The 16,181-nt window shown below is 38.5% G+C and overlaps 1 protein-coding gene across 21 annotated transcripts in view; it reads right to left on the bottom strand.

Annotated features, from left to right (window-relative positions):
• DDAH1 (dimethylarginine dimethylaminohydrolase 1) overlaps positions 1-16,181 on the bottom strand; it is a 244,319-nt gene that overhangs the window by 162,594 nt on the left and 65,544 nt on the right. For 10 of the 21 annotated variants that reach the window (XM_047869776.1, XM_047869782.1, XM_047869779.1 and 7 more), the window contains 2 exons: positions 4,855-5,266; positions 4,476-4,563 (listed from right to left, as the gene is read on the bottom strand). The gene's annotated coding sequence lies outside the window, so the exon portion shown is untranslated. The other 11 variants (XM_047869793.1, XM_047869796.1, XM_047869780.1 and 8 more) reach the window with 7 other exon arrangements.

Here is a 16,181-nt window from a genome sequence, read left to right as displayed (position 1 = left end):
AATATGTCTGTGTTTCAGCTTCCTAATCTGTAAAACATGGAAAATAATAATAGCAGCTACTTATCTAGCATCCACTATATTCCAAGTACTGGCCTAATGCTTAACATACATTAGTCTAGTTCCTAATGCAACTTTGTAACACATGCATAACAATCCCCATTTTACAGACGGGAAAGCTGAGATTCAATGAGGTGAAATGAATTGACCAAGGTCATATAGCTTGAGTGACAGAATTCTGATCCATAGCCAGGTCTGTCAGAGTCTGTGCTCTTTCCAATGTCCTATGATGCCCTACTTATTCAAAAAGCATTTGCATGTGTATAATAAGATAATGCAGGTAAAATTGCCCTAAAAATAAAGAGTGATCAAAACTCGTTCTCCAATTGGCAACAAAAAAAATGTGGAAGTGGGCCCAAATATTAGCAAGGAAGATTTAGGCTTAGAACATTCTGACTACTCCAATTATGGCATTAGAAGTAGTAATTGAAAAAATAAAAGCTGAATCTTATATAAATGAGACATTTTATGAAGACAGAAAGTATAGCCAAGATTCAGCTCCATTTTTGAAGCCTCAATAAAACTCTAAAAGATATAAGCTAAGTTAGCTTTGCTATGCTAGGGAGACATTTCTAATTTCCTCACTGAACCATCAATATGGAGGACCTGGCATTTCCTTCGTGGCCCTGTTAATGAAGTTGCTAGTAAAATATGAATATTTTCGCTTACAGATCCAGATGGTGGTATCACTAGTGTTTAAAAGAAACAAACATATAGTCATGGTGTCTATGTATCATTGAAGTATGCAAATCCTATTTTTGTATAAGTTAACTGAAAGAAGGTTAAGACCAGGGCTACATGTTAAATGACATTTTGTAGAAAAATGCCTGTGTTCCTCAAGCTGTAACAACTGTTTCAAACAAATTCAAGGAAACCATTTTATGAACTGTCTGCTATATGCCCATTTTCTTCATTAGACTATACCGCTTTGGGCGTAGAAATTGTGTCTTACTCATCTTTTTATCTCTAGAATCTAGTATAGGTAGAATTTGGCACACGTTGCAGTAGTACTTCTGTGGGTCCTGGGAATGTTAGCCTGCATGAACTTCTTCCACCATAAAAAATATTGAAAATTGTATTTTATGACCATATTGGTAAAAAAAGATGAATAGATTAGTTCTCTAAACATTTTCTTTGACCTAAAATTTCTTTTTTTTTTTCCTTCTGATTTTAAAGGAAGTTAAAACATTTGCATGGGCCCCTAAAAGTCCTGTGGGCTCCAGGTGCTATGCCTATCTTGCATATGGGTAAGTCAGTCCTGTTATGTGTTAAATACAATTTGGTTGAATGAATGAAATGAATAAATGATTTAAAATTAGTATTTGACTGCTGGTAGGAATTCTTAAAGCTTCTATTTTGAAGTCACTTTCAGTTTAAAATATTTTCAAAAAGCAAATAATAAAATTATCAAAAAGTACTAATATTCATTTAATCTGAAGCCAACTACTGACATACTACTGTAAACAAATTTAAAAACCAAAAGTAGCATAGAAAGTAGCAAAATAAATATTTTAAATATCAGACATTGTTATAATTTTGAACAAATACAACACACCTCTCATTAAACTTTAACTATTTTCTTTTATAAACTCTGACATTCCAAGAAAGTCAGTTCATAAGGCAGATGCTTAAAAAATGGGGGTTTAGGGGCACCTGGGTGGCTCAGTCAGTTAAGCCTGTGACTCTTGGTTTTGGCTCAGGTCATGACCTTGGGGTTTATAGATCAAGCCCTGTGTCAGGCTCTGTGCTCCAGCACAGAGCCTGCTTGGGATTCTCTCTCTCCCTCCCTCTCTGTCCCTCCCCTGCTTGCACTCTCCTTCTCTCTCTCAAAATAAATAAATAAACTTAAAAAAATATGTGGGTTTAGGGGCACCTGGGTGGCTCAGTTGGTTGAGTGTCTGACTCTTGATTTCAGCTCAGGACATGATCTCACGGTTCATGAGAGGGAGCCCTGCGTTGGGCTCTGTGCTGAGAGAGCAGAGCCTCCTTGGGATTCTCTCTCTCCACCACCGCCCCCCCCCCCAAAATAAATAAATTTTAAAAATGTGGGTTTATGCTTGGAGCTACATAATTATTGACTATAATTAAGTTAAACACATGCCCAAAATGCTAGAGCTGCTGCCTTTCACAACATTGCTTTTGGAACTCAGCATTTCTCTACTGTTGTTTTCAAAGACATCTTTTTTAAATGGAAAATTGATGAAATCTTAGCCATGAATAAATGCTAATGCATACACTAAATTAAAATGCTGTCATTTTATAAGAAAGCCTTATTGGCTAACTGTGCTATTTCTTCTAGTAATTCAAAGTCTAGCGTTTAATTTACAGAATGAAATGCGGAAATCAATTATTCAGTTCATAGTATGATAAGACTGATTTTCAGAGTTATGTTTCGGGAAGCAAACAGACTGACTTATTCACTGACTTAAAATGTGAAGTCTCATATCTGAGCCATTTTCCCCACTTCAAAATGTATTGAACAATGTTCAAACTATGAGGAAGCATTTTTTTTTTCAACGTTTATTTATTTTTGGGACACAGAGAGACAGAGCATGAACGGGGGAGGGGCAGAGAGAGAAGGGAGACACAGAATCGGAAACAGGCTCCAGGCTCTGAGCCATCAGCCCAGACAGAGCCTGACGCGGGGGTCGAACTCACAGACCGCGAGATCATGACCTGGCTGAAGTCAGACGCTTAACCGACTGCGCCACCCAGGCGCCCCTGAGGAAGCATTTTTGCATTGTCTAGACAGAGTTGTGTGCAAGTTAATATCTGGATAATAATTCAGATTCACCCTTCCAAAAAAGGGTATCATACATATAAAGTAGTGCTAGTATTTATGGGATGGACATTTACCAGAATTGCTCTTAAAGGCTACATAATAAAAGTGGATTAAAGCTGCCTAAATTAATTAACCATAGACACTGAAATGGATTCAGCTAATGGATTCTGCCTCTTCAGAGAGTGCCTCTTTTAATAATAAAACAAAAGCAAAAAAACATGTTTTCCTCCCTTTTTTCATAACATCTCACCATCTGACCAAGGGCAGGAGGGAGAGTGGGACTGCTCACACCATCCCTGAGCCAGCAGGAGGGAGAGGTCATCTAGTGATCAGACACTCCTGCTTCTCTCCAAGGGCAAATGGGCTGCCTCCGCAGCTGTCACATCCTGCTGCCCTTCGAAACAGGAAACCAGTCTAGAGTTTCAAGCTTACCTTCGGCATTGCATTACCGAAGCGGCAGTCTTGCCAGATCCTCGTAAAAGCCTGTTATATGTGAAGGTGGTGAAGGTTTTGAGGGTTTGGCAAACAGGAGGGCATTTATGTTTGGGACGGGGCACTATCTGGCTCAGCTATCTGCCATCTATTGGATGACTGCAAGACAGAGAGGTGAAACAAGCAAAGAAGAGTGGAAGACATACAAGGTCATTTGGTCCATCTCATGCCATTAGGTAGAATCACATTCCCACGCACAGCTGAACCAATAAAGGGTCTTGTAATGAGACTGCTAGCTGCCCAAAGGCAAGTAAGGAGGAGCTTCAAAGATCTAGGTTGTGAATTGACAAATCACAGTTATTCAACTTGCTTTTCAGTCAGACAAGCCCCTATTTTCCCATGTTTCCCACACCACGTCCTGCTTTGGCCCTCTTATTGCTCATTAGCAGTTCCAGCAGAGGGCAGGCAGGGGAAAGGAGAAGAGACATATGTTGTAGCAGCCGATCGAGAGTCTTCTGAACATGTTAAGGCAAATTTTCTCCACTACTAAGAGCAACAACAGTCTTTTTGTCCAAATGTTGTTCTTGTTATTTGTTGTGTATCTGTCTATATAAGATATTACCACTTTTCAGAGTCTCCTCTCTCAGGGAGTTTACAGTCTGGTTTGGGAAAGCAAAATGAAGACACATGACATAGTGAGAAAGCCATGCTCTAAAGCATCCCAAGCTATCCCAAGTAAAGTCATGGTTTCAAGAGAAAGAAGACAGGTCTATGAGTGCTGACAGTGCTAACATTTATAGATTGAAAGTAAAAATTGAAGTAAATAATTAGTGCAGAGAAGTGAGAATCAATGTCTGAGCAAGTGTAATTGCCGAAAATTCTCTGAACAGGCTTGCGTGACAGCCTCATAGAGAGGACTTGCAGGCATCCTGTTAGAATTTGGTTTATGTGGAACAGGTCTCATCAGACCTCAGCACCAGGCCTCTGCAGTGATCAGCCAAAGTGAAGGGACTGGTTGGCATTCAGGACTGGCTGGCATTCCTGGAGGAAAAAAATTCAGTATCTTTCCATATCATCCATTAAGGTCTGTGTGACAGTGTCATGAGCAACTCGCTATGGGGAGGTCTTCATCAGATAAACAGGGCTGCAGAATTCATAGCCAAGGAATGCGGGCTGGAGAGGCACTCCCAGCCACAGCTGCTACCTGAACACCCAGGACTGGCTGGGAACCAAGGAGACGTGCTGAAACCAGGAGCCTCGGCGACGAATGGCAATGTTACAGCCGCTTAATCCTGAAATGAAAAGTAATTGCTTCTGGCTTAAAGAATAAAGGAAAAACAAGATCAGCTTTGGCCGAATTACATTTTTTTCCCCCAAAACAACCATGCTGTAGACCAAGGTTCTGAAACCTGCTTGGTATTTGAAAACGTGAGGAAATGGATGTTTTCTGTCAATATAATTTAAATCCATCCAGAAGCACTGATATATAAGAGCACTTGAATGCAAATACATTTTGATTAACATGATTAAATCAAATGTGTGTACTTTCAGCTATAAGGGATGACATCAAAAATTTAGCTTACCTAAATATAATTTTAGAAAGTCAGTCTTCAAAATAGCTGCTTCTCTCTTTTCTTTTCTTTTCTTTTTCAAAGCATTTTCTACCGAAAAGTCTCAGCAGAGGCTACCAGAGCTCCTGTTTTGTATAGGTGAAACTGAAAATGGAGAAATATGGGAGCAGGGGGGAGGGGAAAGATATCTTAATACTTGTAATATATTCCTGTGACGAAATTGTCTTTTCTACAGAAAAAAGAATTCATAAAGGAACTGCCAGAAGTTTAAATTATTGTTAGAAGGATCTGAAGATGGCTTTAACCCACAACTGAGTAAGTAATATTCGTATTTTTACTTGTTTACCTTTCAAGTGGGCTACAGAATGGCAAATGTCAGATTTTCTGTATACAGAGTCTCCATTTCCTGGAGAGCAAGAAGGCACTGACAAAGAGTAAAAACACAGCAAGAGTGAGAACAAAGAAATCTTGCCTTCAAGTTTAAATATATGTATTCGTTTAAAATATTTGCAGCAGACTCACAATGATACGGAGAAAAGTAATTAAAATACTTCTTATTTCCTACCATATAAAATTGCCTACATAAACAATGATTTCACATGGTTTCACCTAATACCATAAGCCTTCACAGGAGTATCATCAGCCAATAATAACCGGTAAGGAATAAAACCCACTTTGTCTTCCTGCCATCGTTCTGTACAAATACTAATATTATAAAACCAATATGACACATGCTATCCTACTGCAGGTGCTAACATTGAGGACATTCCTTACAGAAAAACCAAGGCTATTTAACAGTCATTATTCACAGCATATATTTCCTTCTTCATTAATTCAAATAAGAAAATTTGTTTTAATGTTTGTGTATTTTGAGAGGGGGGAGGGGCAGAGAAAGAAGGAGAGAGAGAATCCCAAGGCAGCTCCATGCTGTCAGCCCGATGCAGGGTTCGATCCCACAAACCAGGAGATCATGACCTGAGCCGAAATCAAGAGCTGGATGCTCAACTGACTGAGCCACCCAGGAGCTCCCTGCTGCCAAGATAATGCTTTTACCAGAAGTTTTTTGGATACCACCAGTTTCTACATTTTATTTAACCTAACAGAACAGCATCATGGCACTGACAACTATGCCCACTTTCCTGTGAGCTCAAGCCGGTGACTGTGCAAGGCTAGCCACAGACCCAAAAACTTGATACAGTGATCATAAACATAAGGGCTTTTTAAAAATGAAGGGTGTCATACAGCCCATTATGTAAAGAAACAGCCACGAACAACACTGAGAATACAAAGAAAATCCACAGCTGATGCATTGTGCTCTCTGCTGGAATATGACACACAGCCAGTGACCCTGAAAGCCACAATATTTCCAAAGATGAAGGACCACGGCACTTAGTAACACTTTGAATATTAAAAAAAAAAGCAGTCCTTTTTACATCAATACTCTGTCATTCTATGCCAGGAAAGGGGACTGAGTGTGGAGATGGCCCCACTTTTCTTTTTTATGCTCAGCGTGATTCAGATGTTAGCAAGGTTTCTATTCCCATTAAAGAGAAGCCTTAGACAAGATTTCTATTCTTACAAAACATGAGAGTGTCAAAAGGAGATATAAATCTAAAGCATAATGTAAATATATATTTTAATGGAGATACACAGTACTCAAAAACGTTGAGGTGATTAGAAAGTGTATGCAATGTTGTTCAATGCAATTTTAACCCACATATATCACTAGCAGGTTTAAGGCAGTCTGGGTTTTCTATGTAAAAAAAAAATGAAATTAGAGAAATGTAATCTCTCACGTCAAATATTATTAAATCATCAATGACACATTTTCTTCAAACCCTCTTACTCCCATACCAGATGACCTTGGGAAGAAGCAAAGATCTTTCTTTGCCCAGGGACTTCAATTACCCACTCACTCTTTAGTACCTGAATTTTGCTTTCTGGAATTACTGACAATTCAAGTATGATTTTCAGCATCCCTCCCCCCCCCCCCCCCCCCCCCCCGCCGGGTGAACTAACTAACCCCCAAGTGCCTCACAACTTGCTTTCTGAAAAGAAATATATCTCTTCAAATTATACTTCATAAAAAGTGAAGATTAATGAGATTTTAAGATACAGACTTAATGGGGTTTTATCCTCTCCATCTCCTGGTCAGTATTCACCCTCCTCTTAAGCACCCTGCTGTCCTCTTTTCCTACTGTGAATATTGAAGAGATTCTGAGGAACAGACCCTCAGAAGTCAGCAGAGGTGACTTCACTGAAGGGTCACTTCACCTGAACCCAGCGGGTAGGGGCTGTAGAGGACTTTACACACCACATTTGGAAAATGCAGCAAGCAGAGGGTAAACTTAGAAGGTTTCCCAGGACTGCTCTAATATTGACATTATTTAATTTCTTTAAAAGATGATTGACTATGTAAATCGAAAACAGTAACAACTGTGGGGCTTTCACATATGAAGGAGTATGACATGTAACAATAGTGCAAAGGACAAGCTGGGGAACAAGAAGTATTCTTTCATGAGTTTGTTATATTACATGTGTAGTGATATAATGTGAAATCATAGTAGACTCTGTTAAGGATCAGCCACCAAAAAATAAAACAAAGATGTACAGCTTTTAGGCCAATAGAGGAGATAAAGTAGAATACTTAAAAATTCTCAGCAAATCCAAAAGGAGGAAGGAGGAAACAAAGGAATGTAAAAACAGATGGGACAAAACAAACAGATGGAAGGGGGCAAATAGCAAGATGGCAGATACAAGTTCAACATCCACAATGATATTAAATATAATTAGACTAACCACTCCAATTAAAAGGCAGGGATTATAGGGGCACCTGGGTGGCTCAGTCGGTTGGGCGTCCAACTTCGGTTCAGGTCACGATCTCGCGGTCCGTGAGTTCGAGCCCCGCGTCGGGCTCTGGGCTGATGGCTCAGAGCCTGGAGCCTGCTTTCCATTCTGTGTCTCCCTCTCTCTCTGCCCTTTCCCTGTTCATGCTCTCTCTCTGTCTCAAAAATAAATTAAAAAAACGTTTAAAAAATTAAAAAAAAAGGCAGAGATTATAAAAGTGAATAAAAAGACAAAAATGAGTTTATAAGACAGGTGTATATAAACATCTCTGTTTATATACAGATGTACAGTTTGTAAAAGAAAAGCTTTAAATATAAGGTATAAGTATAAAGAATAACAGGTTAGAAGTAAAAGGGGAAAAAAGAATATATTTCTATTCTATAGCATTGACCTATTTGTCCTTTTACCAATACCACAATGAGTTTATCAATTGTAGTTGAATTTAATAAGATTCCCAGGTAATTCATATGCACACTAAATTTGAGAAGCAATGGGTAGATAGCCCTTTGGAGGTGTTTCGCAGCGATAAAAGGAATTATTTATTGCATGCTTACCAAAAAGAGAAAAATATCAAGTATTAGAATTCTACTTGATTCATGATCCAAGCAAGGTAAGAGATTAAGCAACTTACTTAAGGTCATAGAAATGCCCAGGCCCTAGATTTCCTGATTCCCAGACAACTGCAATGTCCACTAAGAACTTAGCTGTATAATTAAGAGTGACACTCATTCAATAATAGGCAAGGAAAAAAGAAATTTCTATTGATCCACATATTTACTATTTCCAACACTCTTCATTTTCCACGTTGATCTGAGTTTCCATCTGGTATCACTTCCTTCACCCTGAAGACATTAACATTTCTTAAAGTACATGTCTACTGTTGACAAATTCCCTCAGCTTTTATTTGGCAATGTTTTTCTTTTTCATTCATTCTTTCTTCCTCCCTCTTTCTTTCCCTTTACTTCCTTTTTTTTTCTTTCTTGCTCTTGCTCTCACTGTTATTATTCCCTTCATTTTTCAGGGATCTTTTCACTAGGTTTCTAATTCCAGGTTAACAGGTTTTATTCCTTTCAGCACTTTAAAGATGTTATTGCATTGTCTTCTGGCTTGTGGAAAAGTCAGATACTGTTCCCCTTCTTGTGCAGAAGGAGTTCCCCCCCCCCCCCCCCCCGGCTGCTATTAAGATGTTTCTCTTTGGTCCTTGGTTTTAGATATTTGACTATGATGTACCTAGAAGGGGTTTTCTTTATTTCTATCCTCCTTATAGCTCACTGAGCTTATAAAACTCACGGGCTAATATTTTTCATCAAATTTGGATTTTTTCCAGCTTTTTCTTGATATATATATATCTATATAGATATATGTATCTATATCTATCTATCTATATCTATCTATCTATCTATCTATCTATCTATCTATCTATCTATCTATCTTTTATCCCAGTCACCCTCTCCTCTCTTTCTGAGACTCCAGTTTCACAGATGTTAGGCCACCTCATATTACCCTACAAGTCAATGAGACTCTGCTCATTTATTTCTAGTCTTTTTTATCTATATGTGCTTCAGTTTGAATAGTTTATATTGCTGTCTTTAAGTTCACAATTTTTTTCTGTGTCTAGAATGGAATTTACTGTTAAGCTCATCTAGTGATATTTTTTCATTTCAGATAACTTTCAGTTCTAGAATTTCTAGTTAGTTTTCTTTTATAGTTTCCATTTCTCTAGTGAGACTTTTCCTCTATTCAGTTGAGTCTTTATTTTCTTTTAAATCCTTAAACATATTTATAAAAACTATTTTAAAGTCCTTGCTTGTTAACCCTAACATTTCTGTCATCTCTGCATATGTTTAATCCCTGAAGATGATACTGAAAGATAAATAAAACCCAAATAAAAACAAAACCAATAGTTCTGTCAGAGATCACACATACTTAACTATTGGAATGCCAAGTACCCGAACCCTTTCCTGTCACCTGGGAAAGGGTGAGGGGTCAAGTGCCCTCCTCACTGCCACTTGCATCCATTGCCTCCTTCCCAATCCTTTATGGCTTAATCCTGGTGGGAGGCAGCCTCACAGGTCAGTACCTCTCTGAGATATTGTCCTTATGGTACCACCACTGCTGCCATATTTTCTTCAGTGCTGTTGCCACTGGCCCAGGGCTGCTCCAGCTTTTCTCCGCAGTCCAGGCCGGCATTAAAGAGCCCTATCTTGTTGCTTCTCCTCTGGATGCTCCAAATGATGGCCCTACCTCTCCTGCTTCCTACTGCTTCTCTCTGCAGAGCTGAGGGGAAGCCCTGGAGATGCTGGGCTGCCAGAACACCCAGGGCCTCCTGCCTGCCCTTGTCCCCTGAGGTTGGGCCTGTTTCTCCTCCAGCCAGATTTTCTCACCATCTACAGCTACTGGTCAGAGGATTGATTTCCCCCTGGTGGTAGCTCTTGTTGAACAAAGATTCATTAAACTGCTAAGTATTTGCTAGAACTTGTTGTGTGTATAGAATCCTATTGCTTGTCAGGAAAGAACTAAATAAACACACAGATTAATAATTTAAAACCAAATATTATGCTTTGGTACGAGTCCTCTGCTTTAAAAAGTTGAAGTCTACTGAACTCTATAGATGTTCTTTAGGTCTCACTAATTGATTTGCCAAATATATACTGAGAACATGAAATGTACCAGGTTCTGTCCCCAGTGCTAAAAATATAAGATAGACAAGATGCCTGATCTCACAGAGGCTACAATAAACAAATAATAACAGTTACTAGTAAGTACAATATCAGATAGTAGTGAGTAATCTGAAGAAAATAAAGCAGGATAATGGGAAAGAAACTAATGAGAGGAGAAATATTGGATAGGGAGGTACAGGAAGGTCTCTGAGAAAGTGACATCTCAGCTGAATGACATGGAGATCTAGGGAAAAAGACAGTCCAGGCAGGGGGACAGCAAATTTATAGGGACGTAATAACCCAGGTAATGAATGACAGGAAATGAGGTCAGACAGAAAACCCAGCCCAGGTCGGGTAGTGTTTTCAAAGCTACAGTAAGGAGTTTGGATTTTATTCTAAATACAGTGGGAAGTACTGGGAAATTTCAAAAGGGAATGACATTCTGTGATCACACTATTAAGTGATCACTTTGGCTGCTGTGTAGGGACTAATCATAAAGGAGCAGGAGTAGAAGACCCCAAGACATACTAGGAGCTGTTGTAACATAAGAAATGATGGTTCTATAATTCCAGGAAATAAGTGTGTGTTCTATTAGATAATTCTCTCTGTTGATAGCCCATCGTGCAGGATCTGGATCTACTATGTGATAAAAGTAGATGACAAGGTCAATGGCCTCAAAGACCTTTCTATAATTTAATGGAGATGACAGGTAAAATTAGAGAACAAAGGGTGATACCTTGCTGGGGCAATAAAAATTGGCAGGCTCTTGACAACAGTCTTTGGGTAGTATAAAATCTTCTGGGTCACCCTACCCTAAATCACCACAGTGTTACAGAAGAACCAAAGAAACCATCATCCAAACCTTGACTCCTATTTACATAACCAGGCAAATTAAAAGCAAATATAACCATAATTGTCAATATTTACTGAGCTCTTAGAATGTTCCAGGCACTGTGCTAATGTTCTACATGAATCATTTGATTCTTCCAGAACAGGACTATAATAATGATTATCATTCCCATTTTGTGGATTAAAAATACATGGCTGTTGGACACGGTAACTTGTCTAATGTTGCACAGAGCTACAAGGCTAAAAGCCCAGCCTGAAATCCTGAACAGTCTGACTCCAAATCCAACCTTATAAAGATGAGGCTAATGCTTCCCAAAGTTGCCTGATGTTAAGAATTAGCTGTGGCCATTGTTAAAAATACAAATTACCTGTACTTATCTCCATGCCTGGTCCCCCAAATCAGAATCTCCAGGGAAGAGTCTAGGAAGCTATTATTTTAACAATGGTCTTCAAATGACTCTTACTATATTATTCTTAACATAATTATTCTAATTATATAGTCTACAGTGGAATATGACATACCCAACATAAAGAATAAATGGAGAATATAACATAATGGAACAATTAAGGCTGGGGGCACTTATCAGAGACTCCTTGGAAGAAGTAAGTTTTCAGCTGGATTTTGAAAGGAATGCTGAATAAAAGTAAGCAAGCATTGCAGGAAAGAAAGCCATGAAAGAGACAAGAAGGAGAGAATTGGGTATGTAGGGCACTGATAAAAATTGATGTCCCAAGAAGAGGCGGTGACTTGATTCAGCACACACCTCACCACTCAGTTCTTACAAGAATTCGAGCAGGTTTGGAGCATTTATAGGTTACCAAAGCTGCCTAGACTCATTGGCCTGATCTTAGCCAAGATTGCCTTTGAAAGGCAATCCTTAAAACAAAACCCTATTATCATTCTCTTGGGTTAAAAAGTCAGAAAGAATCCTGTTTTCAGAATTTTTTTTAAAAAAAACTAAATGTGTTTACCTGATTTCCTGCAATAGACAAATGATCTCAGAAGACAGCCTTACTTGGGATATAACAATAATTTTTCTTTTATTGATTCATAGACATCCTTAAGTACATTTCCAACTGGATGCCGTAGAAGCTATGTCCTAAATTCTTCTACAGCATTACTTTTAAGAGGCAACTCAACCAACAGATGCTCATCAGATGCTGAAATATATAGGACTCCAGGAGCAGCACTAGGGAGACAATAAGTAAAACCTGGCTGTTAATCATGAGGGTTCAGAACCCAGTGGAAGAAGACAGACAATCAAATATGTAATTCCATTACAAGTCCTAGAATGGCGGTTTGTACAAAAGGTCACTCTATAGAAGGAGCAGTGGCTCTGCCTGGGGGAGTGAGGGAAGGTGAATGGCCTTGCTTGCTGGGTTTTGGAAGATACACAGGATTTTGATGACAAAGGATGGAGAAAGTATTCTAGACAAAGGAGAAGGAAGAATAACACAGAGGTCGATGCCAAAAAGTGAGCATTCAGTCATGCAGGAGTCATGCCCAGCAGCCCACAATTTTTTTTTTTTAAGTCTGCAGAATGTTTTTTAAAAAACTACTTGTCCATGTTTAAAATGGGGAGAATTTGTACACAAACCTTTATTTTTGACTTACTGGAAACGTAAAGATTTAGCAACACTGGGCCCACATTCAACTGATCTTGAATAATAGCTACCTCCTTTAGAGGGAGATTCTTCTCCCTAGCCCACCCCAAACCCCACACCCTCTATTGTGTTATTCCCAGCCCTCCCTATGGGCATTTGTGGTTGTGACCCCTGACAGAGCACAGGATACGAGGTGGCAGGAAAATGCCTTGAACGAGAATGTGGTATGAGAAGTCTGGAATCTTGCTTGCCAAGTGTTTTCAGACTTTACCATGTGGGTGATGGGGGAGAGTGAAACAGGGTAGGAAATTAGTGAGAGCTGATTTTTAGGAGACTCTCTTTGGCAGATAACTTGGAGGCATTTAGACCGAATTATGGCACTACTCAGGAGGCCACCACAATAGTCCAGGAAAGACATGATGAAGACTTGCAGTAGGAAGAGTGGTGAGGAAGACTGAGGCAAGGGGCAGAGGCATAAAAGGAGCTGAGGTTTAAACATGTTCCCAAACTGTTTATAAAAATGTTTAAACATCCAGAAAAATTGAAAGAATAGTACAATGAATACCAACCGCTACCCAGATTCAACATCAACTTAACAACTGTTATCATTTTGCCATATTTGCTTTATTTTTACACACACACACACACACACACACACACACACACACACATATACACACATATACGTGTATACACGTATACGTGTGTGTGTAAAAATAAAGCAAATATGGCAAAATGATAACAGTATGCACATATACGTGTATATATGTATATATATATGTGTGTGTGCACATGTGTGTAGGTGTGTGTATGTGTGTGTGTATGTATTTTGAAAGAAAGTCATAGATAGCATGACACTTCACACCTAAATAACTCAAATATGCATCACCTAAAAATAAGTTTTCTTGTATATCACCACAATATCATTATCACATCTAAGAAAACTAATATTAGTTTTTTAATATCACATATCATGTCATTTAATATATAACTCATATGGAAATTTTCTCCAATTGTCCCCAAAATGTTTAGCTGTTTTTATCAAGCCAAGAGTCAATCAAGGTTCATATATTGTATTTGGTTGTTAGGTCTTCTTACTCTCTCTCCCTGATGATAATGACTTTTGGAAGAATCCAAAAAAGTTGTCTTATAGAATATCTCACTTTACGGATTCCTCTGTAGGTCTCCTGTAATTTCATTGTTCTTTGATTTCCTGTAATTCCTATATATTTGAAATTAGGTCTAAAGGCTTAGATTGAGTTTAACACTTTTGGCAAGAATAGTTCATAAATGATTTTGTGAATTTCATCTGCATCACAGATGGAATCATTCTGTGAATGATCACATCAAAAGGAATACAATTCAAGGCTATCCCATATTATTGGTATAGCCAAATTAGTGACCCACCAGATTGCTCCTTTGCAATTGGTAAGTCACCTGTGTGATGATACTTTGTCATTGTGTGAATATCCTGTTCTGAAATATTATTTCATTGGGGGTTGCAAAATAGTGACTTTCAAATATCACTTCTTCTACGGCATTCTTTTCTAAAGGTAAGATTCCCTCATCAACTAGGATGATGATATACATATTTCTCCCAAAAAGACAAAGTAAATGTTTAGTTCTTTCCCTTTTACTATCAATTTCAGAGCAAGGATTTGTTACTTCTAATGATGTAAATGTTTTTCTTCTTCTTTCCATTACTTTTTGGGTATCACTATACACTCATGGATTTTTATATTTTCAATGTTTTGCAGTTAACTACAGTCATCTTCAAATTGTCCAAATGTGTCTAGTGGAAGCCCTTTAAAACTAGCTCTTGTGTCCCTTTAACATGCCCCCATAAATCACTGAGCATTTCCTTAGTTCCTAGGATAACAGGATATCCTAAGTTCACCGTATAGTTTCCCTGCTCAACAACTAGAATCAGCGATTTCTCCAAAGATCATTGTTCTTTTTAGTAGGTTAACGATGGAAACCAAAATGTGGGTCTAGATGTATTTATTGTTCAAGGGGTATCATTGCTTCTATATTCTTCTAGTAGACAAAACCAGGATGGACAGATAGTGGTGCTGTATGCATGTATATTTTTAATTCATGAGTCCATACTGATATTTTTCATTAAAATTTAATATTATAATTTAATATGACAAATACTTTCCCATTAGATATTTTAAAGGATGGATGAATAGAAGCGGATAAGGAGTTGCACGTGTGAGGTAAGGAAAAGAAAGAACAAGGACTCCCTAAATTCTTAGATTGAGAATCTGAATTTAGATGGATGGCACTGCTGCTGCCATCTTACCGAGATAGGAAGTAAGAAAAAATGGAAACACTCCTGGGCTATGGGTGAGGGATGAGAACTCAATTGTACATAGTTCAGTGTTTTATTATATTAGTTGTAAAATTAAATAATCTGCTTAAGAAGTGACACACACAGGTGAGTCAGCGTCAAGGATTTCACATAGGTGTAGAAATGTAAGCTATATTCAGAGTACCAGTCAAGAGTAATCTAACACTAAGTATTCTTCAAACACTGTTAACATCTGTGAAATGTCTGTACCCCAGTTCATGGATGAAGCTTGATACCTAAGTATGACTTATTAGGGTAAGCAAATTGAACTCAAGCAAAGGAGGAAAGAAAGAAAAACATAAAGGTGAAGATATTCTGAGAAGTAAAGGAGAAACCTTAAAAACAGTCCTGGATTTAAAATATCCTGTGTTAGTTTGCTAGTGCTGCCATAACAAAATACCACAGATTGGGTGGCTTTAGGAACAGAACGTTATTGTCTCACAGTCTGGAGGCTAGTAGTCCAAGGAGTAAGGTGTTAACAGGTTTGTTTTCTTCTGAGTCCTCTCTCCTTGGCTTGCTGATGGCCACTTTCTCCCTGTGCCCTTACATGGTCATTCATGCCTTCATCTGTATTTGTGTGTCCCAATCTCTTCTTATAAGGACACTGGTCACACTGCAGTAGAGCCCATAGGACCTCATTTTACCTTAATTACCTCTTTAAAGGCCCTGTTTCCCAAAGGCAGTAACAAATTGGGATTCAGACATCAAAATATGAATTTGAAGAGAACACAATTCAGCCCATAACACATAGGGTAGAAAAAAGCTATGTGATGATACATGTTTGAGAAAGTTAGGAAGTCTTCTCTATGGCTAGGTCTCATTTCTGACTGGACAGAGACAACTTGGTAGCATTATTACTCGACAACAGCTTGAGCAAGTTTAAGCTGATGATTACACGATGAGCCACACATTCACCCACATTTCTATGGTCAACGATGGATATACAGAGAAAATTGGAGACAGAACATATCCACCCTGTTTCCGCCAAGATTTTCTAGGCTTTGAATTTGAGTCATTATGCTTAG

Source organism: Prionailurus viverrinus, chromosome C1 (assembly GCF_022837055.1).
Source record: "Prionailurus viverrinus isolate Anna chromosome C1, UM_Priviv_1.0, whole genome shotgun sequence".
NCBI lineage: Eukaryota > Metazoa > Chordata > Mammalia > Carnivora > Felidae > Prionailurus > Prionailurus viverrinus.
Note: the sequence above shows the minus strand (reverse complement) of the source record. Positions and strands in the feature narration are given on the sequence as shown.